The sequence below is a fragment of the Dasypus novemcinctus genome, chromosome Y (genome assembly GCF_030445035.2).
Source record: "Dasypus novemcinctus isolate mDasNov1 chromosome Y, mDasNov1.1.hap2, whole genome shotgun sequence".
In the NCBI taxonomy this organism is placed as follows: Eukaryota; Metazoa; Chordata; class Mammalia; order Cingulata; family Dasypodidae; genus Dasypus; species Dasypus novemcinctus.
The window spans coordinates 26900378-26926683 of NC_092216.1; the positions used below are offsets into that span (position 1 = coordinate 26900378).

A 26306-nucleotide genomic window follows, 5' to 3' on the forward strand; every position below is an offset into this window, starting at 1 on the left:
TGATGGCCTTATGAACACTGGTGTACAAATATCTGTTCATGACCCTGCCTTCATTTCTTTAGGGTATATATATCTAGTGGTGAAATTGCCAGGTCATATGGTAGTTCTATACTTAGGTCTCTGAGGAATCCCCAGTCTCTCTTCCATAGCCACATGATTTGACATTGCCACTGGCATTGAAAAAGTGTTCCTATTTATCCTTATCCCCTCTCCATGTTATTTTCTGTTTTCAAAAGCAACCATTTTAGTGGATGTGAAAAGGTATCTCATTGTGGTTTCAATGTCAGTTGGCCCTACTTTGGAGTTTGTATTTATGTGTGATGGAGCTGGATTCAGATGTGATCTTTGTTCACAAGCCTCTCCTGTTACTTTTACCAGAACTGTAGTTGGTGCAGGGGTTTAATATATACCCAGGGGACTTGAATCTCTGGACTGACCATGTGATAGCCAGGCCCTGAGCCTGAGTGTAGCTCCTACACTCTGGTATATTGGACTTACCTCACTCAGCTAACATGGAGTTGAAGAATGTCAACCACCACACCATGGAGCCTAGAGTGCCTACAACTGAAAGCAGGAGGATTGCATCCAGTATCCATGTGGAATCTAAGCCCCCTCTTGACATAGATGTGGAATGGACACAACCAAGCCAAGGTCCACCAGAAGGAGGAATACAGTAAGGATTAGAGTGGACTTAATGATATTCTATTCATGAACTATTGTGGTTAATAATCGAGAAAATGTGGCATTGGTGTGGAAAAAGACATGGTGGCTGCTGGGTGCAGGGAATGGGAGGAAGAGATGAGATGTGGAGGCACTTTCAGGACTTGGAGTTGTCCTGGGTGGTGCTGTAGGGTCAATTGCCAGACGTTGTATGTCCTCCCATGGCCCACTGGATGGAACGTGGGAGAGTGTGGGCTATGGTGTGAACCACAGGCCATGGGGAGCAGCGATGCCCAGAGATGTACTCACTAGACGCAATGGATGTGTCATGATGATGGTGGAGAGTGTTACTGTGGAGGAGTGGTGGGGTGGGGGTGGTGGGGGTGAATGGGGACGTCCTTGTTGGCTTTAGTCTAGAGAGAACCTCTCCACAGAATCTTCTCGATGTGTGTGTGTGATTCTTAATGTGCATATGTGAGAATGTATGTCCATTTGTGTTTTCCTAGATTTCTCTAACACTAAAAATTTGCTAATGTTAGCTTTCTATGTAAAAAAATGCCATCTTCATTTTTTCATGAGTATACATAAAAATTTTATCAAATTGTATCTTTTAAATATGTTCCATTTATTGTATGTCAAGTATACCTCAATAAACCAGGAAAACGTCCCATTACCCTTCAGGAAAATGTTCATAGGATTCTAAATGGATAAAATTGTATTAGAGAACTCCTCCTTACTAGGATTTAATAATAAGTCTTCATTTAGTAATAAATCTCACCTCTGAGTTAGACTTTACAGTCTGATCATGGCCTTTTGATTGGTCATGATAAAATAAAGCAACCATATCTGTCTTTTTCAAAACATACGAGACATGGAAGGATTGAAAAGGTGAATGAATTTTCCAGAGTTTCACAGCTAGTGAATAGGGAGCCATATTCTGCAAATTTTAAGTGCTTTGACTCCAAATCCTATATACTTTGTTCACATTTCTTGGGCCTGATGGGATCTCTAATATTCTATGAGTTTGGCAACATTCATGATTTCAATTCTTATTATTGAGCATCACACCTCCAGGGTATCTGCAGCACAATGTAGTTATTATCCATTTTTCAAAAGCCCAACAGTCATTTGTGCTAGTAGCTATGGCATGGACAATGCAGAAAGAACATTTCCATCATCACACTACACTTTCCTGGGCAGCTGCTCTGAGCCTGCCACTGGTCTTTTCATTGAACTCATCTAATACAGAGTATATCCAGAAAAGTCAGAATTTCAGGGTGATAAGTTTGGAGGTAAGAGTTTTAATGGTCCATCAAAATGGGAGAAGTGAATAGTTAAAAGGGGATTTTTTCTCCACCTCACTCATTTTCAAACCAGTTATATGGTCTTCTTGAAGGCCTCTGACTCCACAGAGTCCAGGGATGGTCTAAGAACCTGTGGTGATCTTGGGTAGCCAGCATGCCAGCAAGTGGAAAAGGGAGGGACGGGTGTGCCACATTCTCCAAAAACTTTCTTGCAGATGTTTGTGTTCCTAAAGATTGGCCTGTGGATCAGAGGTATGACTCCACCAGCGGTGATGAAAATGACAATCCAGGTAGGTAATATCACTCAAGATAGGGTCCAATGAGAGTGAGTTATCGGGGACGGTCTGATAACACTGCTACTTTAGCAATTGAAGAAGGGACTATGAAATCAGAAAGTAATGGAAATACACATGGAGGTCTGCTTTATTCTTTTCATATTTAATAACAATAGTAAGAAGTATGATCATGTGTTTTGAGTGTACTGTGTTTGCAGCCATCTTTCCTTGCTATATGCTATTTAAGGTTCACTTTCCCACAAGACCAATCATGAAAGCCTTTGCTTTTCCTAGGTTAGCAGCTCTTGGGAAAAAAGCACAAGAGATTGTAGATGACGTTCTGGTGTTGACCTACAATGGAGGGGATCTGGTAGGACACAAGCTCTCCCAGGCTCTCACCTAGGAAAGATTCAGGGTGAAAAATTTAGAGGTAAGAGCTTTAATGGTCCATCAAAATGGGGGAAGTGAATAGTTAAAAGGGGATTCTGCAAGAACAAGAACATCTGCAAGAAACATCACCCTTAGTAAGTTCTACTGAGGGCCAGGTGGTAGTTGAGAATTAGGGCTTCTCCCTCTGCACTTACAGGTCTGGTAGTACTTCATTAATGTCTTATCCTTTCTGTGGATTCCTAACATAAAGAACATGTGATCTGGGTTTATTACACATCCACCTAGGTCTTGGAGAGGTATTGTAGGAAATCTATCCTTGAACATCCTTCTATTCTCTACTTCTCACACAAATCCAAAATCCTGGGATTAGATTAAAAACTGAAATTGCTTCCATTTGAGAGGTTCATGTACAACTCCTTGTCCAACACATTCCAAAGCATGGCTGGGTTTCTGGGGGCCTTGTATGAATGGCCTGCCAGGCTTGCTTCACATACTGACTCTTGCTGTCTTGGAGAGTCTCTGGGAGCAGTGCCAAGGGTTCTATGCTCCTCTCATATTATTCTCATATTATACTGCCACCCTCTCCAAAATATCAATCAATCAATTAAGCAACCCTATCAAACAAGGGAGCAACTCTCAGAAGCATGGAGTTGAATCAAGTCTTGTTCAACTATTGAATAAGTGTTCTTGCCAGTCAACTCTGTTCTGGTCCCCACTCAACAGTCATGCCCTCTGTGTATCTTTCCTCAGTCTTATCCAGGCACCCCAATAATGCTAGTACTTCAATGGCCTGATGAATTTCCAAAAGATTCCACTTATTTAAGTGGCCTGTAGATCTCCTATTCACTTTCAGACTAAGTGAATACGGACAAGTTACTTTACCTCTAATCTTATATTCATCCCCTCTACTCAGTTCAGAAACCTAAAGGGATGTTGTGAGGACAATGTCTCCCATGAACCTAAGGTCATAGCAGTCACAGGACAATCACTTGATTTGTAGAATTGGTGGTAACTGTCATCCACAGGACATGATTCAACTCCATGCCTTTTGAGAGTTGCTCCCTGGTTTAAAATGGATTGGTTAATTGATCAATTGATTTATTGGAGAGGATGGCAGTATAATATGGGAATAACGGGAACAATGACTGTTCCTCCAGTGTTCCTGTATTACAGAACAATATGATTGGTGGAAGCTGACAAGGAGAAAACAAATGGGCAATAATACAGAGAGAGAGAAGAGGCAGGAAGATAGGGTGGTAAAAAAGGGAAGAAAGACAATGTCATGTATAGGAAGACATGGAGTGTGTCTGCCTTCTTAGAGGAACAAGAGGATACAGGCATTCCTTGCTGGCCAGTTACAGTATTTGAGAGGTGGGAAAAGGATGATGGAATCTTAGACCCACTCCATCACAGCAGAGGTGAAGTGACTGAGGTCCTAGGAGAGGAGTGTGGTGATGAGGACAGAATTGTGTCCTGGTATCAGGCCACATCCTGTCATAAACAACAGGAACTTGAATTCTGCCCTTAACCCTAACTTTCCCATTTCTTTCACAACCATTGCTGGATCACCACTGCCCTAGTTCACCAGGAGGCTTACTTCATAGCTTCTGAAGTATCAGATACAAAGAACAACAATTTGCATGTAATTTACTTCCTCTTTCTGTCTTTTTTGTAATCTCGCCCTTTCTTATTCATAAGCTTCTCTTTATAGCTTTTCTCCATTCTATGTGTTCCTTATTTTATGATTCTTATCCTGAAGGAACTGGTCTCATCCAAGAAGTTAAGGTCATGGGTCCAACAATGTCTATAAATTTCTTCCACCCTCCTCACCTATTTTCTTAGCATTGCCCTGGTTCTAAACATATGTGTATCACTGAATCAGCATGCATAACCTCAAATGGTCCAGGCAGGGAGTTGGGCTGGTTGTCAGAAGCTTTAAGCCATACCCAGTGGAAGGAGCACCTGTGAAGTTAGTTCTGGAGTGGGCTTTCCCCTTGCAGGTGTGTTCCTGCAGATGTGCACATGGTCTTCAAGTGGGTTCCTTTCACTGCAACTGTCTACACTGTTGAAGGAAGAGGAGTCCCTCTTCATAAATCTCTTTTCCTAGAATACACTAAAGACACTGAAGAAATGAAAAGACAGGAAGAAGAGGAAGAGAAAATGTGAGTATGGAGTGGATAGGATAAAGAGAGGAAAGGAAACAAGTTCAAGTGCATTCCATTACTTTCCTAACCTTCTTTTGGCACTTTAGGAAAATCAGCAAGACTGAGGAGAAACGGGTTTCCAGTATTCTATGTGAAGATGGAGGTGGAAACATTAACTGGCTAGTCAAAATAAGTGCAGACAAGTTAAGGATCTGAGATATCTTCTGGGTCCTGTTACCCACTCCAGAAGAACTCCTCTTCCATCCATCTCTATACCTCCCCAGTGATCTGTCCTACTGACAGCACAAAGACCTTGAGCTGGAAGCCTCAGTCTGAATCTCAGAGGATCTGGAGTTAGTATGGTATTTGGAAACTGAAAGGGGATATAATACCAAAGAAATGGACATGCCTCAGTGCTCATCCTATTTTACCCAATTTGCTAATCAGCCAATTGGGGAAAAGTTATTTTTCCTTTTGAAAGATTTATACTGAGTTTTAGAAATAGAAACATTTAATTTTAGATGTTAATACATTAAACAATATCTCTCCAACTACTTGTCTCATCCTTATCAATAAAATAAACATATATAGATAAGCACCCTAAACAAACTTAGAGCTAATGAATGGACAAATAAGTCTAAATGTAAGACTTAACATCTGTCCTCCTACCAAAGTCTAGACATTTGATTTCCTGAAATCTGTTCACTCACCTGGAAAGGGATCATGGGAACAATATTACCCAATTTCAAGCCTTTGAAGTTGGATTTCAATGCTGTTTTCACTTGCATGTCACTTTCACTGTTTATAACACCATGATTCACATTTCTTTCCACAAATATATTACCCCATTTTCTTCTGGCACAAAGTATTATCAAAACTGATGATGAAATTCTAATGTTCTTTCCATAATGCCACTTGCTTTTCTCTAATGCACAAAAGACTTCATTCTTTCCTTGTACTCTCCTAGTAATTTTAGCTAGACTATGTCTTGCTATTAGTCATTCTGTGTTAACAGTGTAAAGATATATTATGCAGCTTCAAAGAATCTTTCCAGAAAAATGAGGAATCATAATTTTTAATATTTTTCATGTCTTTGCTTTGGTTTTCTCCTTCAGGTATTCCAGTTATTCATAGAATAACTATCATAGTCTGCCTATCTTCAACTTTGACTTTTTTTTCTCAAATTTGTTAAATACACACGAACACTTGGCCATCCTACATTAAAAGCACTATTTTAGAAATAACCTCTAAAAATAAAATCATTTAATGTGGTTTACTGAGTTTTAAAATGCCTACACACATAAAAACCTGTCAGCCACATTATGCCATGATCTTATTAGGCATCATCTTGCCAACACGTGAAGTGAAACCATAAAAATGTTGGACTCCTACAAATGGGCTCACATTCTGAGATTTCACAAATGCATTTCCAGGCTTCCTGTATATGGGGACATTATGCTGCTCACTGAGTAGACAGCCATCTGTGGAAGTCATTGAACCCTGGTCCCAGCTGTATCTATAACACATTCTTGTGGCATCTCTCTTAAACAAATGACAAGCACTACATCATTTAAACTCCTTCTTACACTTGCCCTCCCCTGCTCTGTACAAGTGACTTGTTCCAGTATCTTCCAGTAAAGTTTGATGGAATTTATGGATTACATAGAGTTTGACATGGCAGATGAATACTGGGCAAGAAATGGGATTCTAATCCAACTCTACCTTGCTTCCATGGCTGACTGTGAGAAAATCTTCAAATCTCTGGACCAAACATAGATCATGGGTAAAAAAAAAAAAAGTCTATATCACTTCATGAATCAGCAAAAATTAAGAAAATTGAGCTAACTTCTTTTTCTGTACTTGCTTTCCAAATGATGGCAGAGGGCCTTTATTGCCCCTAGGAAATACAGAATCAAAGACAAGGACATCAAATTCTTGGCTTTTCTGAGGAGAAAGAGAATATATTAGAGAACTGATGTGAGCAAGGGAGTTGAGTCAAGCAATTAGGTGGTGTATCTTAGAGGAGAGGGGCAGTGATGGGTGATGTTGCCTGCCTATCACTCACTCAGATGTTGTCATTGGTGTGATAGACCCATTCCCTTTCCTTGTCTGACATTTGGTCCCATGGGACTCACCACTTGGCTAGAGGGGACAATGAAGGTGCCATATTGGCATCTCAAGATAGTCATTAGCATAAGCATATTTACAGAATGCAAACTTTTTAGCAAATGATATAATCACCTAAAATCAGGTACTAGAGGAGAGGGTGGGAAAGAGAAGGAAGAGAAAATACACTAATTTCATCAGTGCTCACAATGAGGATTAAACACTAAAGAAACAGATGGTTATGAAATAAGCAAACTGCCTCAGAGAGCTAGACTCCGGAAAAGAGGCTTACAGGAAATCGGGGGGTGGAGGAAGGATGTGAGTTAACATCTGTAGGGGTGGAATCTGTGATGAGCTGGTGGTAAGCATGAGCACAAAGAAGGGACAAAATGGGGGCAAGGGGTTACCTTTGGGCGGGGCTTTGTGGGTTTGAGGGGGGCTGGGGATGGGCAGAGGGGTAATATTGTCCAAAAATTGGGGGGAGGGAGGGGCAACATCCGAACATGGGAGAGTGTCAGGTGTTCATTGAGAACAAAATGTTGAAAAAATCGTATCAAAGTGTAAGTAGGAGGGTTACCTGTTTAGGATGCTCAGGGGGTACGGTCTGATGTGGGACAGACTCTGGGCAAATAGCTGAAGGCTCATTTTGCCAAGGTGGGTTGTACCATTGGGAAGAGACCCAAGAAGTGAGAGTTGGGGTGGACCCACATCCTGGGGAGGACTAATGCCATCAAATAGAAAGAACTGTATCTCTAGTGAGAAAGGATGGCTCCCAGGGCATTAGGGCAGTTGAGAAAGTCAGGCCCTGAATACTGCTGCAAGTATCTCTGGACATGGCTTCTTGGGAAATGGAGATTGGCTGGCGTTGTGGGCCCCAAGGGGAGGGGAAAATGGATGTGGAATGGATGGAACCAAGGTAAATATGGGGGCAAGAGAGGAGTTTTGTGAGAGTACACGAAGATGAATATAAAACATGTAATATTACACCAAAAACATATAGGGGATGACAGACTAATAATGTAAACCATAAGGCAAAACATAGGATAACTAAAAAATTTAGAAAACTGTACAACCTAAAGTATGGACCACATAGTAAGCACAGATGTCATCTAGTTTGAATGCTATTGTCTCGGAATCTGTACATCAGTTTCAGGAAATATGATATGAACAAGTTAAAAGATTGTCGCTGTGGAAGGGAAAAGGTTTTATGGTGAATGTGGGGAAGTACTGTATATTGTATATATGAATTTCGGTGATCTAAGACTCTTGTGAAGCTGACATTATGTTGGGATTCACTTTACAGGAAGTTTTGGATCACAGAGTGGTTCAACAATGGCAGCGGAGGAATACTGATATAGGATGTTATTGACAGGATATATATGGTTGACAGGGAGTTATACAGGGCATATGCCCAGGGTATATAGTAATGTCTAGATATACTCATAGTGGAAATAATTAAAAACAACAGCTGGGGGGATACTGGGCCCCTGGCCGGGGGGTCACTGTCGTGGACCCTGGGGGAGCAGCAGCAGTCCCCCAGGTGCAATCGCAAGAACCAGGAAGGAAGGAGGGCCCAACAGTGGGCTCCTGATACTAATGGCTATGCTTTTGAGCCTATACACCTGCAATAAGAATAAGGCCTAGAGTAGCACTGTGCCTGGGAGTTTCCTCCTGACAGCCTTCATGTTACTCAAATGTGGCCACTCTCACAGCCAAACTCAGCATGTAGATGCAGTGCATTTCCCCCAGTGTGGGACATGATACCCGGGGATGAGCCTCCCTGGCACCAAGGGATCACTACCACATACCAGCTGAAGATGCAACTAGAAAAGGACCTTGAATTAAAGGTTCAACACGGATCAGCAGAATATCCCTGTGTACATATAATAACATGACTTCAAAATGCTGTTTGACCTAATGTAAGGGGGAAATGGAAAGGAGAAATGAGAATATAAGGCTATGAGTCTCTAAAAAAGAGTCTGGAGGTTGTCAGAAGGAATGCCCTTATGCACAACTGAGCAGAGTCTGAGAGACAGATAAAGTAGATACAACCCCAGGTATTGGTTCTTTTGAGGAATAAAGAGACCCACGGGTTCTATGGTCATGGCAGATGGGGTTCACGGCCATGGCAGATGGCCCTTCTTTGGAGCTGGTGTTTCTGCATGTTGGAATTGGACTCAGAGGGGATCTCTTTTCACAAGACTTGCATGTTACTTTATTGGAATTGTAGTTGGTGCTGGGGTTTTAGATATATTTAGGGAATTTGAATCTCTGGACTGATAATATGACACCCAGGCCCAGAGCCTCAACAGACTTCAGCTCCTACACTTTGATTTATTGGACTTACCCCACTCAGCTAACATGGAGTTGAAGAAGGTCAACCACCACACTAGGGAGCCTAGAGTGTCTACAACTGAAAGCAGGAGGAGTGCATCCAGTATCCATGTGGATTCTAAGCCCCCCACTTGACATAGATGTGCAATGGACACAACCAATCCAATGTCCACAGAGAAAATGTGGAATGGGTGTGGGAAGGGTAGCCATGGTGGCTGCTGGGTTTGGGGAATGGGAGGAAGAGATGAGATGTGGAGGTGTTTTCGGGATGAGGAGATGTCCTGGGCGGTGCTTCACAGACAATTACAGGACATTGTAAATCCCCCCATTGCCCACTGGATGGAACGTGGGAGAGTGTGGTCTATGATGTGGACCATTGACTATGGGGTGCAGTGATGCTCAGAGATGTACTTACCAGGTGCAATGGATGTGTCACGATGATGGGAGAGAGTGTTGCTGTGGGGGGAGTGGGGGGTGGGGGCAGTGGGGTTGAATGGGACCTCATATTTTTTTAATGTAATTTTTAAAAATAAATATTTTTTTTAAAAAAATCATAATTACTAGAACAAAATCACAAGCCAGAAAACATACACATGTACACAGAAGCATATAGGTGCGATAAGTATATTTTTGAGTACTCCTGCCCTTTAACAATGTGATAATGAATTTAAGTAGCTTCCAGTGTTAAATACAATTAAGTTAAAATCAGCATCAAAAATAGAGCGCAATTAAGAAATCCAGTTTATATTTTATATTTATGAACTGCTTAAAATCAATTAAGCAATGGACTTTTCAACATAGCAGAAGACAGGTGAAAGTGCTTAGATGGCTTAGGCACCCCTCTGACTTGATGAGTATGGAAAGAATTGAAGAGCTGTATGGTGAAGAATGATGGGGAGATAGCGCTATCTCTTTGCAAAGGGAGATGTAGGCCATGCACACACAGAGAAATTCAGTTAAATCATATGAAAAGGAATTTCAGGTTTTGGTTACATTATTGCAATAAGTGCCTTTGCAGAATTTAAGATCTGGTTTAAGGTTTTATGAAGGAAACAATTTGGTTGAAAGGCAAGAATACTCTTTCATTTAAAATGATTTCAAATATTTATCATGATAAACACTTTGATTTTTAGCCCTATGTATTAAACACTGTTGTAAAGTACTTAATTATGTATTATTTCATTTAACCTTTACAACCACCCTAGTAAGAAGGGACTTCTTTTACAAATGAGAAAACTTAGGCTTACAGAGATGAAGTCGCTTGCCCAAGGTTAACAAGGGTCTGCCTGCCACACAGTGTATGTTCACAATCATTCCACCCAGACTGTCTCCCTACAATTAGTGTCCCTGATACCATGAGTACAATCTGCCTTTCCCCTTCTGAAGTGTTTTTCAACCATGGCATGTTGTAATACTTACCCTAAATCTATGCCACATATACCTTTCTTGGCCCTCATATTGATACACAGTCCTGCACAGTCCCCCACTCTAACAGGTTCTTGTGTTGAGCTACATTATTGAGTGGTAGTGAGGACTATAGTGCCTGGCACATGGAAAGCACCTAATAAGTGTTATTACTATTACAGTCATCATCATTATCCAGTTCCCACACCTGGAGTCCCTGAAGCTTTCCTGAACCAAAATGCTCTCTGGTTACAGTGCCTGTCTCTGTTCCAGATTAACAATGACTCTGATCCTTGGGATTCCACATAGTATATTTCCTTTACTGGCCTAAGTATCCCATCAACAAAACCACTTATTTGAGTCAGTGAGTGAGTCTCTGTTCCTTGTAACCCAAACAGTAAAAAAACATATAGATGGATAGTTTTGATAGGTGAATTTTTAAAAAGTCTCTAAAGTTACATTATTTTTTCAGTAATGAAAACATTTAGAATGAAAGTGTATTTAGTAAAAAATATATAGTTACAAATGCAGGTTTTATTAGGTTACTAAGAGGGAGAAATTTTATCATCACTGGAAGCATAGATATGGGTCTTTTTGTTTCCAGGTAGCTTACTCAGGAAAATCATAAAGGAAAAAAAACAATAAATTAGAATTCATCTGTGAAAATAATTATTGATGTCCTGAGACTTAAAACTTTACTCAAAAACTCCTCCTTTCTGAGACCTTTGTGTTTGCCATGACAACCATTTCATTTGCTTCCTCTTTCCTTATTAGTTATGCATGCAATTTTTATTATGTATTTTCTATATTTGATCATAAATTGGGTTATAATTGTTTTCCTTGAATGTCTTTATGTGTTTGTCCCATCTCACCTAGCAGAATATGAACTCCAGAAGAAAGGAATTTCTCTCTTCATAAAATGGCAGTGGGGTATAATGTAACAAGCAAGAAATGTGAAATAAGATGATACAGATGCTAGAGAGTCAAATCCTGATTCTCTCACACATTGATAAGTCACTAAATCTGTCTCAGACTCCATGGCATTTCTAGAAAGAGGAGATGCTCTCTATCTGGTTTCAAAGTCCACTGGGTTTTTTACTTTGCTTCTCTGACTCTGATGGATCAAATTCATGAAAAGATTTACAGTTAAATCCTCAGGTATATGCAGTACTGCTCATAGTCAAAACTAAAATAACTACATGGAGAGTGATGAAATGACTGGTAATGTCAAATGGCAAAGGCCACCTGATCTGAATTTCTGGAGGGCATTTACCTTCTGACAGTTTACCTTTAAGACAGTGGTTAGAATCAGATTCCAAGTCATGATATTTCATCACTTATCATGAACTAACACAGTCTACCCTCCAGCCTGCACCCCCAGCAAGTTCACTGGTCTAAAGTTAACTTGTCACCCTCACTGGCAGCAGACTCTGTGCTTTTACCTGACCACAGAATATTACAACTTGGTATTTATAGCTCTGACATTAATATAATTTTATGTAAAAATCTCATCTGACTGCACTTACAGATTACAGCTTAAATTCTGTCTTTTCTTTCTCCCCTCCTCCAATAATTTATGACTACATAAGAAGCATAAATTAAACAAACACTTTCAGTTCACATTTTTCCTCTCTTCTGCAGAATCGTATTAACAAAATAATAATAATGGTAGAAGTAATAATTTGTTTTCTATAAATTGTCCAAATAAAATATTCAGGACTCCAACTAGTGCATCTGAACAACAGCCTAGGATACTAAAGGAATGTGTTTTGTAAAGGTGCAGGGGCCACCTTAATCTGCATATTAAAGTGGAAGATCATAAAATAGGAAAGTAGTTTTTTGTGTTGCTGAAATAAAATACCTGGTAATTGACAACATCATAGTGGGGTTGTAGAAGTAAGAAGCAAGGTAAGTGTGTTTGATGTGTTATGCATTGCATTTGAAATATTTAGTAAGTATATGAAAATTAAGAGAAACCTCAGCAGGTTGCAGGATCAGACTCCTGCAGCAGCTGGCAATTGCTGGATAGAGGATGGAGACTATGTTGCAGTTTTAGACTCCTGCAGTGGCCAGCAATGACTAGATATGGCCAGATGTATAAGGGAACTTTCAAGTGTTCCATTGGTTTCAACAATTTATAATAATAACCTGTTGTTGCCTATGCCTCAAAGGATACACCCTAGGGAAAATGCGATCAGTTTCCACTAAGCCAGGGGTTGAAGGTTTATTTACCCCTGGGAGGAAGCAGCTGCTGAAATGACACAAAGTTACTTGTTCAGGGGACTGTGCTAGGCTACAGGGACACTGCTGCTGAGTCCCTAACAGTGAGCATAGGGCTTAATCCCCCAGGCAAGTCCCCTTTCAGGGAATGGCCCAGACCCACATTGCCCCCTGCTGGTGAACTGGCCAAACTCCACCAATGTTGAAAGAAGGAGAGCACAGCAGTTTATTCTGTCCTCAATTTAAGGCTGTCTTGAATTTGTGCATCAATTTAGAATATCAACAGAATAATAATGGTAGAAGTCATTTGTTTTCTATAAATTGTTCAAGTAAAATATTCAGGATTCCAACTAGAGCATCTGAACAACAGGCTAGGATACTAAAAGTATCAATGAATCAAAACCACTTACTTGATATTTATGATGCAACAGTGGCGTTCTCTTATAACTGGGGCTAAATCAGACTTCTTTACAGATACCAATGGATTCAGTTTTCTCATCTGTAATTTAAACAAAAAGCATGACACCTTAAAAAAATTCAAAAGAAGGAAAACACTACATGCATAAAGATATGTATTGCAGTTCTATACACTAAAAAATATAAATTACTTCAATGCTAAACAACTGGGAAGTGAATTAGTAAATCTTGATTCCTAAATAAGATGAAGCACCGGGAGCTGATGTGGCTAAAGCAGTTGAGCAACTTCTTCCCACAGGGGAGGATGCAGGTTTGATCCCTGGTGCCCTCAAAAAAAAAAAAAGGAAACAACAAGCAAATCAACAAAACAAATTAACTCAGGGAGCCGCTGTGGTTCAGTGGTTAAGCACCATCTTCCTATTTACATGTTCCCAGGTTCAATCCCTGGCCCCAAGCAAAACAAAACAGAAAAACAAACAAACAAATAAATAAGATAAAGTGCCATTTAACTCTTCAAAAATGGTCATTATCAAGACTGTAAAGCAGTAGAGGAAAATATTTGTAATCTAACATTGAATGAATTAGACAAATTATAAAGGTGACTGGATATAGCTACAAATATGTTGCATTGTATTTATGCATTTTACATGTATATATGCATTTTAGCCCAATATATATATGCTCAATTAGCAGAAGGAAAATAGCTGATGCAAAATAGCAGAAATTGGTTGTTTTTTATAAAGGGTATTTATTTGGGGTAGAAGCTTACAGTTACCAGGCCATAAAGTGCAAGCTACCTCCCTCACCAAAGTCTATTGCCACATGTTGGAGCAAGATGGCTGCTGATGCCAGCAAGGGGTCAGGATTCCTGGGTTCCTCTCTTCCTGAGGCTTGCTTCTCTCCAGGTTCAGCTGCTTTGCTCTCTCCACAAGACCACCTGGTGTGCCTTCCTAGGCCACACAGTAGGTGTGCCTCTCCTCTTCCGGGCAGCCTCCCCCACCCGCGTGCAAGATGCACTTCCTAGCGCCTTGGCTCTGGGTGGCTGGGGGTGTCACGTGACCCAATCCAGGTAAAGCGCTGAGCTCAAGGCCAGGGCTGCCATCGTGACGACGACGAAGCGCCTTCCCGCGGAGCCCGAACGGGTTTCTGAGTCCTCCCTCCCCTGAGACCCTGCAGCCCCGCAGAGAAGGCGCTTCACTGGCGTCCCAGGGCAGCCCGGGCACAGGAGGGGCGTCCTGCGGGCAGGGGGCCCCGGGAGCGGGGACGGGGCTGCACCTGGACAGCAGCTGGAACCCTGGCGACAGGCAGCGGTGAGCCCGGGGTCGGGGTGAGGAGCTCTGCGGAGGGACGTGCTGGGCGCAGAGGGCAGGAGGAGACGGCGAGCCCCCAGGATGCGGTCCAGAGGGGCCCCAGGCGGCCCAACGTGAGAAACGCCACCAGCACAAGAGGCACACTCTATATTGTTTTCCATTCTAACACCTTTTTTTCAATGTAGTGGATACACATAATTTTTTAAACACTTTTCATTTTTAAAATAATTTAAAACTTACCAAACTGTATCAAAAACAGTACAAGCCCCCTCACACAGAGAACTCCAACTTACCCCCCACCCAGACTTCCCACCCGCTTTTAGCATTTTCCCGCCTTTGCTGCAGCAGACTCCTCTTTACAGCAGCATTTACCTGGAATTCTCTTCCAGCTAAATTTAATGACGCACCGTGCAGGAAAGGTGGGTACACACGCGGTGGGAAATGAAAGCCCCCATCATCTGTAACTCACCACCCCAGGCAGCCTGGTCATCCTGTGGGGTCTCTTCTTCCAGTCTTGAAAAGAAAAGAATTCTTCCCCTGAAAGGGCAAAAAAAATTCTAAGTGCCTAAGAGATGATTGCCAGGGACGTCCCATGGCTGGGGAGGTCCAGGCAGACTTCTGGAGAGAAAGTGGGGTTCAGGATGGACCTCAGAGAGTGTGGGAAAGGGTGACGTTTAATTTCTACAAAGCAGAAGCCTGAGACGGCTCTGCCGCTGAGGAAGGAGGGAAGGGGCTTCCGGCGCTTTGGCGTGCCAGGAATTTGAAAAATGGCGCCAAAACGAGGGGGGCCAATGGTGCGTGCTGGGGGCGGGGCCAGAGCGAGAAGGGCCAATGGTGAGTGCTGGGGGCGGGGCCAGAGCGAGAAGGGCCAATGGTGAGAAGGGGTGGGGTCAACAGTGAAAACGGCGCCAAATTGGAAAAACCTCCAGGAGTGAAGGCGGAGCGCCCAGCCCGCGGGTGTGGAGAGGCCGGATCAGGGACTGAGGGCGGGACGCGGAGCTTAGTTAGACGACTCGGAGAGGCTGGAACCCCTGAAGGGCCCAGTCAGTGGGGACCAGGGAGGGACCTGCGTGCTAGGTGGAGGGTATAAATGGCAGCATTTCTTGCCGTTGGGTGCGCAGGCCATTTTATCCAGGTCGTGCACCCATTCTTGCAAGATCGTTAATAAAGTTCTTTTCTCCTCCACACTCGGGTGAGCTTTTGTTTTGCTATAGGTGCGGCTTTCTTTTTAACAGGAGGGGCAGGGGCTGAAAAGACCACAGGAAAAGAGAAGGAATCCCGGCTAAGGGGGTCCTCAGCGGAGGCTGGGAAGAGGAATCACTAAAACGGATGTGGCTGAGCGCACCCCGCGGCCAGCCCTGCTCCCGCGCCCGTGGCCCGCGCCTGCGCTTCATCCCCCAACGAACCCCGGGGGGAACACGGAGCGACCTCATTTAGGACGGGTCCCCGAGCCCACCCACACCGAACTGCTGTGAGGGGGCCGGGGAGACGGTGGGTCCCCGGAAACGCCAGCTGGTTGTGGGGGGTGCCAGCCGCGCCCAGCGCCCACCCGGGGGTCCTCGCGGGGCAGAAGGCGCTTAGAAGCCGCGCACAGCGGGGGAAAGGGAAGAGGAAGGGGCGGGCGGGCGCCTCGCGGGCGGGCCCCGAGCTGCGCGGGCCTCACCAGGGCGCCCCAGGCCCTGACACCCGCCGCGCCTCTGAGGGGGCCCTCGGGCACGCGCCTGCCGGCCTCGAGGAGGTCACCAGGCCCTGACTGCTGGTGGCCCAGCCCAAGCCCCTCCCCTGCTACCCGGTTAGGGAGGTGGGGAAGGGCAAGGCCTGGCGAGGAAACCAGCGACGACAATGTATTTAAACCTCTCCCGTGGGCGCGCGCCTGCCAGCTCCTGAAGCACTGGCGCTCCCGTCGGCAGTGTGGGGAGCAAGCCCACCTGGGCTTCCCGTCCCCAGACCACTCATTCCTGGCAGTGCTCACGCCTGGGCTTCCTCATCTGTAAAATGAAAGCAGGCAAGCGGATGTGACTCAAGCAGTTGAGCGCCTGCCTCCCACATACGAGGTCCCAAGTTCTATCTCAGGTACCTCCTAAAAACAAAAACAAAAACAGAAACAACTCAGGGGAGCCAGTGTAGCTCAGTGGTTAAGCAAAGGCTTCCCACATTCGAGGTCCAAGGTTCAATTCCTGACTCCAGTACCTCAAAAAAAAAAAAAAAAGCAGTAACGGCACCCATCCTTGTCCAAGCCTAGTGTCCCACCAACCTGTTGCCACCTTCCTGCTGGCCCTTTCCTTCCCCGTGCCTCCCCACCCCCTTCTCCAGGGGGTACCAACTCTGCGCTGCGCCAGGCACCCGGGCCTTTGCCAGCTCGGAGTTGAGTCAGACCTGGGTCCACCACTGCACCGCCGCCCGCTGAGCTCAGACAGCCAGAGGCTCCTTGTCTCGGCTCCCATCCAGGGTTCACCAGGTCCAGGGGACAGCGTGGGGAGGGGAGGAGGCGGGCAGAGGGAGGCCCAAGGCGAAGGCTCCGACTGTGCGGGTGCAGGATGCTGTGCTCTGGATTGCCAGGCCAGGGCAGGGGCTCTGCCAGCAGAAGACTGACCTCCAACAATGACGTTTCTCCCTGGGTGTTCCAGAAGGCACCAGCCGCCTTCTAATTCAAATCAGCAGGAGGAGGCGCCATAGGCTGAGTCTCAAAAAGGAGACAAGAACCCCCTGGAAGAGGTTCTGGTCAGGGGCCCCCTCCCCAGCCTCCTGAGCCCAGGCCCTGGGCGCATCCCCCATGGGGCAGAGCAGCCCCCCCACCCCCCGCCCAGTTCTGATCCTGCGCGGGGCTGTGGAGCCTGCGGTCACTGTGGGAGCTCAGGTTTTAGCTGGGCTTATGAGCACCCTCTGAATGTCAGCGTCTGTGCTAAGAACTGCATGTTCACCACCTCTCAAAACCACCCACTCTTTTCTTTTTTCTCCCTTAAACTTTTTATTTTGATATAATTTCAAACAGTACAGTTGCAAAAGTAATACAAAACCAACCCAGAGAACTCCAATATACTACTTTCCATGCACCCCATATCCAGAGCCACAATTTTAACATTTTGTTTCGTTCTCTTTATTCGTCTTTTTAGCTATCATCAATCCAACTATCTGTTTATTTTCTAAATATTTGAGAGGTTGTTACATCATGTTCCATGAACAGGTAACACTCCCATGTATGTTTCCTAACAGGAAGGATTACATAACCATTTCAAGTACAGATTTATCAAGCTCAAGAGCTTTAGCATCAATATAAAACTTCCAGTCTATATTCCCCAATATTTTCATACGTCCTTTAGGGCCTTTTCTCCTCCATTATTTCAACCACCTACTCTTTTTTAAAAGCTATAGTTTTATTAGAGAAGTTGTAAACTTGTACACATGTACATGTGTGGAATTCCCTTACAACAACCCTCCACCAGCACACTATATTGTTGTGGAACATTTGTTACAGATTACGAGATAATATCATCAGACTATTACCTTCAACTATGGTCTATGGCATACATTTGCCATATTTTTTCATACCCTCCTACTATTAACAGTACATCTTTGACACTGATGCAGGAATGTTGAAGTATTGCTGTTAATGATAGTCTATAGGTTACATTAACTGTATTTTCCCACTGCTTCTCCACATTCCCACCATCTTGCAATAGTGGTGTACATTTGTTCTACTTCATAAAAGGACATTCTTATATTTGTACTATTAACCACAATTATCCACCTCTGTGTTCAATATGTTATTCAGTCCCTAGATTATTCTCTAGCTTTCTTCCAATTGATGTTTACATCTCTAGATTACCCTTTTCAGTCACAATCCCATTTATAAACCAGCTGTGTTAATTCTACTCACTATAATGTGTTATCATCAACTCTATCCACTTCCACACTTTTACAGTCAAGTTTATTAAAATTTCTACATATATTAAACACTGGTATACCTTCTCAGCCTTCCTCTTATCTTCTAATAACCTATACTCTAGGTTTTAACTCCATGCATTTATTCTTCATATTTAATTCATATTAGCAGGACCACCCAATATTTGTCCTTTTGTGTCTGACTTATTTCACTCAGCATATTGTCTTCAAGGTTCCCCCATGTTATCACATGTGTCCCAATTTGGTTTCTTCTTACAGCATCATAGTATTCCATTGCATGTATATACCACATGTTTATCCATTCATCAGTTGGACACTTGTCAACCACCTACTCTTTCTTGTTTTTATTTGTTGTTTTTGTTTTTTCTTAAGTCACCTACCCTTACTGCATGCCACAGGAGAGAACGATGGGGCTGAGCAATGGGATAAAACCTTGCCCCAAGTCCCCTGAGCAGGGCTGGAAGAACTTGGCTTTCAGCCCTGTGTCTGCCTTGGGGATTGAGCTTCCCCCACCAGGTTTCACTTTCCAGTAAACAGAAAGTTTAAGGCTCACCACATGCCACCCACTAGAATGACTACATTAAAGAAAACTGATGATGAGTATTGGCAAGAAAGTGGAGAAACTGGAAGCCTCATCCACTTCTAGTGGGAATGTAAAGTGGTGCAGCTGCTTTGGAAGACAGTTTGGTGGTTCCTCAAACAATTCAACATAGTGTTACCATATGCTCTAGCAATTCCACTCCTCGGTATCTACCCAAGAGAAATAGACTACTTGTCTATACAAAACTAATGTTCCTAGTAGTCTCAGTCACAATAGTCAAGAGGTAGAAACAACACAAATGTACATCAACAGATGATGGATAAACAAAATGTGATATGCACATATGATGGAATATTATTCAGCCATAAAAAGGAATGAAAAACTGATACATGCTATGACATGTGTGGATCTGGAAAACATCACATAAGGTGAAAGAAACCAGACACAAAAAGGCAAATATTGTACAATTCCATTGATAAGAAAATCCAGAATAGGGAAATCTATAGAGACAAAAAGTGGATTCATGGCTGCCAGGAACTAGGGGAGGTTGGAAGGGTAAGGGGATGATAGCTAAGAGGTACAGAGTTTCTTTCTGAGGTAATGAAAATGTTCTAAAGCTGATTGTGATAAATATATGAAAACCATTAAATTGTACACTTTAAATGGGAGAATTGTATGGTAGGTGAATTATAGCTCAATAAGGCCGTTAAAAATTTAAAGGTTTAAGACTCAGCCTTTAAGGCACTCACAAGTCAGGGAAGGCCAAGAAGCAGATAGGCCCCAGCAGAGTGATGAGGGCCACAGCACCTGGAAGCACAGGCAGGGGTAGGGGTGGGAGAGGCAGCCTGGGGGCTTGGGGTTGGCCAAGGACATGTGCCTGAATCCGGTGTGAAAATAACATGTTTTCCAATAGAGGGCACACTGGTCTAGTGATTTGGGAATAGAGGGGAACACCTCTCAGCATAGGGAGTGAGTGGGGCCTAAGGGGAAGGCAATTCAGGAATGCTTCCTGGAGCAGGTGATACTGGGCCAAGTGAATCTGTGAATCTGGCAGAAAAGTGAGGGGCCAAAAAAGATGTCACAGAGGGGGCAAAGGCACACTCAGGGAATGTGTTGAGGGGCTGAGGGGTTGGATGGGAGCTGGTGGGAGGTTGAGAGGGACCTTTGGAGGGATGAGTGGTCTCTACCCATTCCAGTCTGACACTACCGCTCCTCTGTTCCCCAATGTGGGCCTTGGTTTCAGCAGCAACAGCAAAAGCCTTCCATCTCAGAGGCTGCAAGTCTCTGACTCAGCCACTAAAATGAGGGTGATACTGAGTTAAGAGGACAAACAAGAGACAGGGAGCGAGTGCTGGGGTAGCCACAACAGGAAATGAGGCCTCTCAGACACTAGATACCCACAGGCCACATCCCACCACCCCAGGAAACATCGGCGCCTGAGGAGAAGTTGAAATGGAAACCCAGACGTCTTTCCCTGGGCAGATTCCAGGAAAGAAAAGAAAGTGGCTTTGAGAGGGTATACCCCACCAGCTTTGCACCCACCAGCCACCAATCAAAAGATGAAATATAGTGGTTTCAAACTATTTTGTGAGATACTTTATTGCAGAACATTTATAGTAAAATGTTACTATATCCCATGTATATGAATGTGCATTTATATATTATCTATATTTGTAATTGCATTAATGCATTGTGTAGCTGGTAATATATAAACATAAATATTCAAAATAATTGCAACAAAATAAATTTAAATACAGGTTTTTTATATTTTCCATAAAAACAATTTTACCCTCAATAATTTATTCCCTGGTTTTGCACAAACTAATTTGGAGGCCAATGCCATAATGCAAATATACATATTTGCTTTTTATCTTTATAATTTAAAATATCAATTTGAAATATGCATCAAATTAGATGAAAACTTTATATATATAAATAACATGACAATATATGAAGCAAAACTAAGAGAACAAAAAGGACTAATGGAACAAGTGTACTGTATTCAAACAGTTTAATAGATGGTACACAAAAACTGATAAAATTCAGATAAAAATAAGAATACCTTTCATATTTGAACAACACAATTTACCAAGTTGACCCAGTTGATATTTGTAGAACCCTGAACCACAAAATTTCAAACTGTATTATTTTCAAAAGCACATTGAACATTTATCAAAGGGCCATGTATTGGGCTGCAAGTCCACAATATCCAAAAGACTGAACCCACACAGAATAGGATCTTTGACCTCAGGGAAGCGGACTTGGCCCAGTGGTTGGGGCATCCATCTACCACATGGAAGGTCTGCGGTTCAAACCCCAGGCCTCCTTGACCTGTGTGGAGCTGGCCCACGCGCAGTGCTGATGCGCGCAAGGAGTGCTGTGCCATGCAGGGGTGTCCCCACATAGAGGAGCCTCACACTCAAGGAGTGCACCCATAAGGAGAGCTGCCCAGCACGACAGAAAGTGCAGCCTGCCCAGGAATGGTGCCGCACACACGGAGAGCTGACACAACAAGATGATGCAACAAAAAGAAACACAGATTCCCGTGCCACTGACAACACAGAAGTGGGCAAAGAAGAACACACAGCACATAGACACAAGAGAACAGACAACTGGGGTGGTGGGGGAAGGGGAGAGAAATAAATAAATAAATCTTTTTTAAAAAAGAAGTTAATAGGTTAATAGCAAGAGGGAAGGGTTAAAATCTCTTGTTATAATTGTTCAGATGTCTCTTTCTCCTTTTAGTTCTATCAGTTTCCTTTACATATTTTGACGCTGTGTTATTTGCTAGAGAAGTGTTTCATATTTAGATGTTATCTTGTTTGACTGATTCATTAATCACTGTGGAATTAATTTCTTTATCTCTGAAAGGAATCTATGCTCTGAAGTCTACTTTATATTAGTGTTAATGGGTACATTTTTATTTATCTTTTATATATTTAACATATTTTTTTCTTTATGTTTAAAGTGCATTTTTGAAGGCAAGGTAAATTTGGGTATGGCATTTAATCTCATGAGAAAATCTCTGTGTTTTAATTGTGCTGTTTGACTATTTAGTTAATTGTAATTATAGATATGTTTAGGTTTAATTATATTATATTGTTACTTGTTTGGTCCCATTTGTTCCTTGTTCCATGTTTCCCCTGCTGGGCCTTCATTTTTTAATCAATTTTATTGGTACATACTAATAACTCTTACATTTCATCCAAAGTATACAATCAATGGTATTTGGTATAATCACATAGTTGTGCATTCATCACTTCAATCATTATTAAAGCATTTTCATTATTTTAAAAATAATAATAAAAAGACAAAAAAGAAAATTCCTAACCTCTCAATCTCTCTCTGTTTCCCCTACCGTACATAGCTCTACTTCTGGCTATTCTTGCACAATTATTTATTTGTTTAATAAGCAGTTTATTGAGATACCATATGATCTATCCAAAATGTATCATCAGTGGCTTTTAGTATAATCACAATGTTGTAGATTCATCATCTCAGAAATGTTAGAACAATTTTCACTACTCCAAAAAGACTCCACCTCTCTTATCATTCCTTCCCAAGCCCTACGTAACCTCTAATCTAATATCATCTTTATAAATTGATTTATAAGTATATTTTATATAAATGGAATCATACAATATGTAGTACTCTGTGTCTCGTCTCCTTCACTTAGAATAATGTGGATTTTTTTGGTCTGATATTAGGCCTTCATTTTTTTATTAAGTATGTCTCCTTTGTTGGATTGCTAGTTATAATTCTTTATCACAGCTCCTACGCTCTGATTTATTGGACTTACCCCACTCAGCTAACATGGAGTTGAAGAATGTCAACCAACATACCATGGAGCCTAGAGTGCCTACAACTGAAAGCAGGAGGATTGCATCCAGTATCCATGTGGAATCTAAGCCCCCTCTTGACATAGATGTGGAATGGACACAACCAATCCAAGGTCCACAGGAAGGAGGAATACAGTAAGGATTAGAGTGGACTTAATGATATTCTATTCATGAACTATTGTGGTTAATAATCGAGAAAATGTGGCATTGGTGTAGAAAAAGTGGACATGGTGGCTGCTGGGTGCAGGGAATGGGAGGAAGAGATGAGATGTGGAGGCATTTTCAGGACTTGGAGTTGTCCTGGGTGGTGCTGCAGGGACAATTGCCAGACATTGTATGTCCTCCCATGGCCCACTGGATGGAACGTGGGAGAGTGTGGGCTATGGTGTGGACAACAGGCCATGGGGTGCAGCGATGCCCAGAGATGTACTCACCAGATGCAATGGATGTGTCATGATGATGGGGGAGAGTGTTACTGTGGGGATGGTGGGGGTGAATGGGGACCTCATATTTTTTTAATGTAATATTCTTTTAAAAAATGAATAAATTGAGTAGAATTTGGAAAAAAATTCTTTATCAAATATTGGTTGCCATTTTACTGTAAGTATGCATGTATAACACATCATGGATTAACTTCACCTGATATATACAACTTGAGCTATAGTATAAGAATCTTCCAATAGTTTACTTTGAATAGTAATGTATCCATTTTCTACTTAATTAATAGGTATGTTAAAAAAACACAAATCAGAGTTGTATTTCTGTGCCAACAGTTGCTTAACTTTTGCAAAGATTTTAATAATTAGGAAACAATCTTATATAATTGTCCATCTAGTTATCATTTCTGATGCTTTTCAGTCCTTTGTGGAGACAAATATTTTCAGCACCTATCATCATGCTTCTCCTTAAAGGACTCCTTCAACATTTCTTGAAGTGTGGATATGGTGATAAGTCCTTTCAGGTGAGAGCAGAATGAGCAGCGGCAGGGGCGCTGGGGCAGAGGGAGATGTCTGAAGCTGCACTGCACAAGGGTCTGCCTGCTCCCCTGACCCTTTCCCCTCCCAAAGCCCCTCAGCCTGGCCCTGGCTAGCAGCTCATCAGGGGTAAGGAGCTCACCAATGCCCATGTGTTTGGATGTAACTTAGAGAACAGTATGGAGAGTATCTTCTCTCCCAAGGTGAAGATGACACTACTAGCATCAGGACATCTCTTAATGGGAGTAGTTCCAATCTATCACAGGAAAGCCAAATATCTCCTTGCAGACTGTAATGAGGCATTCATTAAGATAAAGATGGCTTTTCACCCAGCCAGCCAGCCAGATGTTGTCCACCTGCCTGAGGCAAATTGCAAAGCAACTTATAATGCCATTACCTTACCTCAAAAATTCCATGATTTAATGAACCATTTTCTCACTTAGATGACATCGATGTGTTCCAGCTGTTCAGCCTAAACCAGAGTAGAGTGGAAGAGATACACATGAGAGAGGAAGATGGGAACACCATTGTCCTACAAGATCTCACTCAGCTAAGATGGAGTTGAAGAAGGACAACCACCACACCATGGAGCCTAGAGTTCCTACAACTGAAAGCGGGAGGATTGCATCCAGTATCCATGTGGAATCTGAGCCCCCTCTTGACATAGATGTGGAATGGACACAACCAAGCCAAGGTCCACAGAGAAAAGGTGGCATTGGGGTGGGAAAAGTGGACATGGTGGCTAATGGGTATGGGGAATGGCAGGAAGAGACGAGATGTGGAGGCGTCTTTGGGACTTGGAGCTGCCCTGGATGGTGCTTCAGGGGCAATCACTGGACATTGTAAATCCTCATAGGGCCCACTGGATGGAATGGGGGAGAGTATGGGCCATGATGTGGACCATTGACCATGAGGTGCAGAGGTGCCCAGAGATGTACTTACCAAATGCAATGGATGTGTCATGATGATGGGAATGAGTGTTGCTGGGGGGGTGGGGGAGTGGTGGGGGGGGGTGAGGTTGAATGGGTCCTCATATTTTTTTTAATGTAATATTTTTACAGAATCAATAATTAAAAAAATAAATTAAAAAAAAAAAGAAAATGATTTTGGCAGTGTTGGAATGTATGACAATGAGATAATGAGAGAAGGCAGCGCTTTTGAGGATGACAAAAGGGAGAGATTTTCTAACCTCTTACTTGACCCTGAGCAGAGCACCAGCAATCAGAATGAGAAAATTAAACATCCAGACTATCAAGACCAAAATAAGAATGATGATTTAGGAGACAGAAATGATGGTTGTACATTAGGTGACAAATTTAGTAGTAATAATGATGGCAGTATCTTCCACAATCCCCCTGCAATCTCTGAGGCAGGGGTGATGTTGCCAGAGCAGCCTACACATGATGATATGGATGAAGATGATAATGTATTAATAGGTGGACCTGGTAGTCCTGATTCAATGGATCCTGTTGAACCAACGCCACCTGTGGCTGATCAAACAACACTTGCTCCAAATGAAGAAGCACTTGCTCTGGAAACTATTGATATCTCTGTCAAAGAAACAAGAGCCAAGAGGAAGAAGAATTATCAACAATGTCAAAGGATTGGATAGCCAAACAATTATAGCCCAAATTAGTGATTATTCTGATATTGTTACTACTTTGGATCTGACTCCACCCAGCAAGAAACTGATGTGTGGAAAGAGACTGGAGGAGTGGAAACACTTCTCTTTACCTGCTCAGCCTTCATGGACTAATAGACTACTCAAGCTCCTTACACACTGCCTTATACCTTGTATCAAAAGGCCTTACAAAAAGGAAAAGAGGAAAGGAGGAGAAGCTGATAATTTAGGTGAGTTCCTTAAAGAATTTGAAAATCCTGAGGCTCCCGGAGATAAGCAGGAACAGCAACATCAGCAACATGATGTTATTGATGAGCCCATATTGGACGAATGGAGCCACCTCCAGGGATCAGTTATGGAAACCAGCAGAACAAATATGGATGAGGCAACCATGCCCCGTACCACCACCTAAGAGAGTTAACTAAAGGCTGGGCAAGTTGATCCAGAGCTTGTGATGCCTCCTCAGCAAGCTGAGCAGATGTTAAGATTCCATGTGGAACTCCCTCCAGAAGATCCTCCAAATATCTGTCAGCTAATATCAGGGCTAGAACTTCTGCCAGAAAAGGAGAAGGAAAAGGAGAAAGAAGGTAGTGAAGATGCTTCTAGGGGTGATCAGGATCAAGAAGAAAGAAGATGGAACAAAGAAATCAACAGAAACTTCTTGGTCTTCAGTGAGCTCTTGCTAAAACTGGAGCTGAATCTATAAATTTGCTTGAGCTATGATGAAACACAAATGTAAAACAAGCTTCAGCAAAGTTCTACAGCTTCTGGGTTCTTAAAAAGCAGTAAACTATTGAGCTGATACAGGAAGAACCATACTGTGACATCATTGCCACACATGGACCAAGATTTCATATTATTTGA

The 26306-nt window shown here is 42.7% G+C and overlaps 1 pseudogene; it reads left to right on the top strand.

Moving 5' to 3' along the window:
* Positions 1-23742: 23742 nt before the first annotated feature.
* On the top strand, positions 23743-26306 carry LOC139438301 (double-strand-break repair protein rad21 homolog pseudogene; annotated as a pseudogene).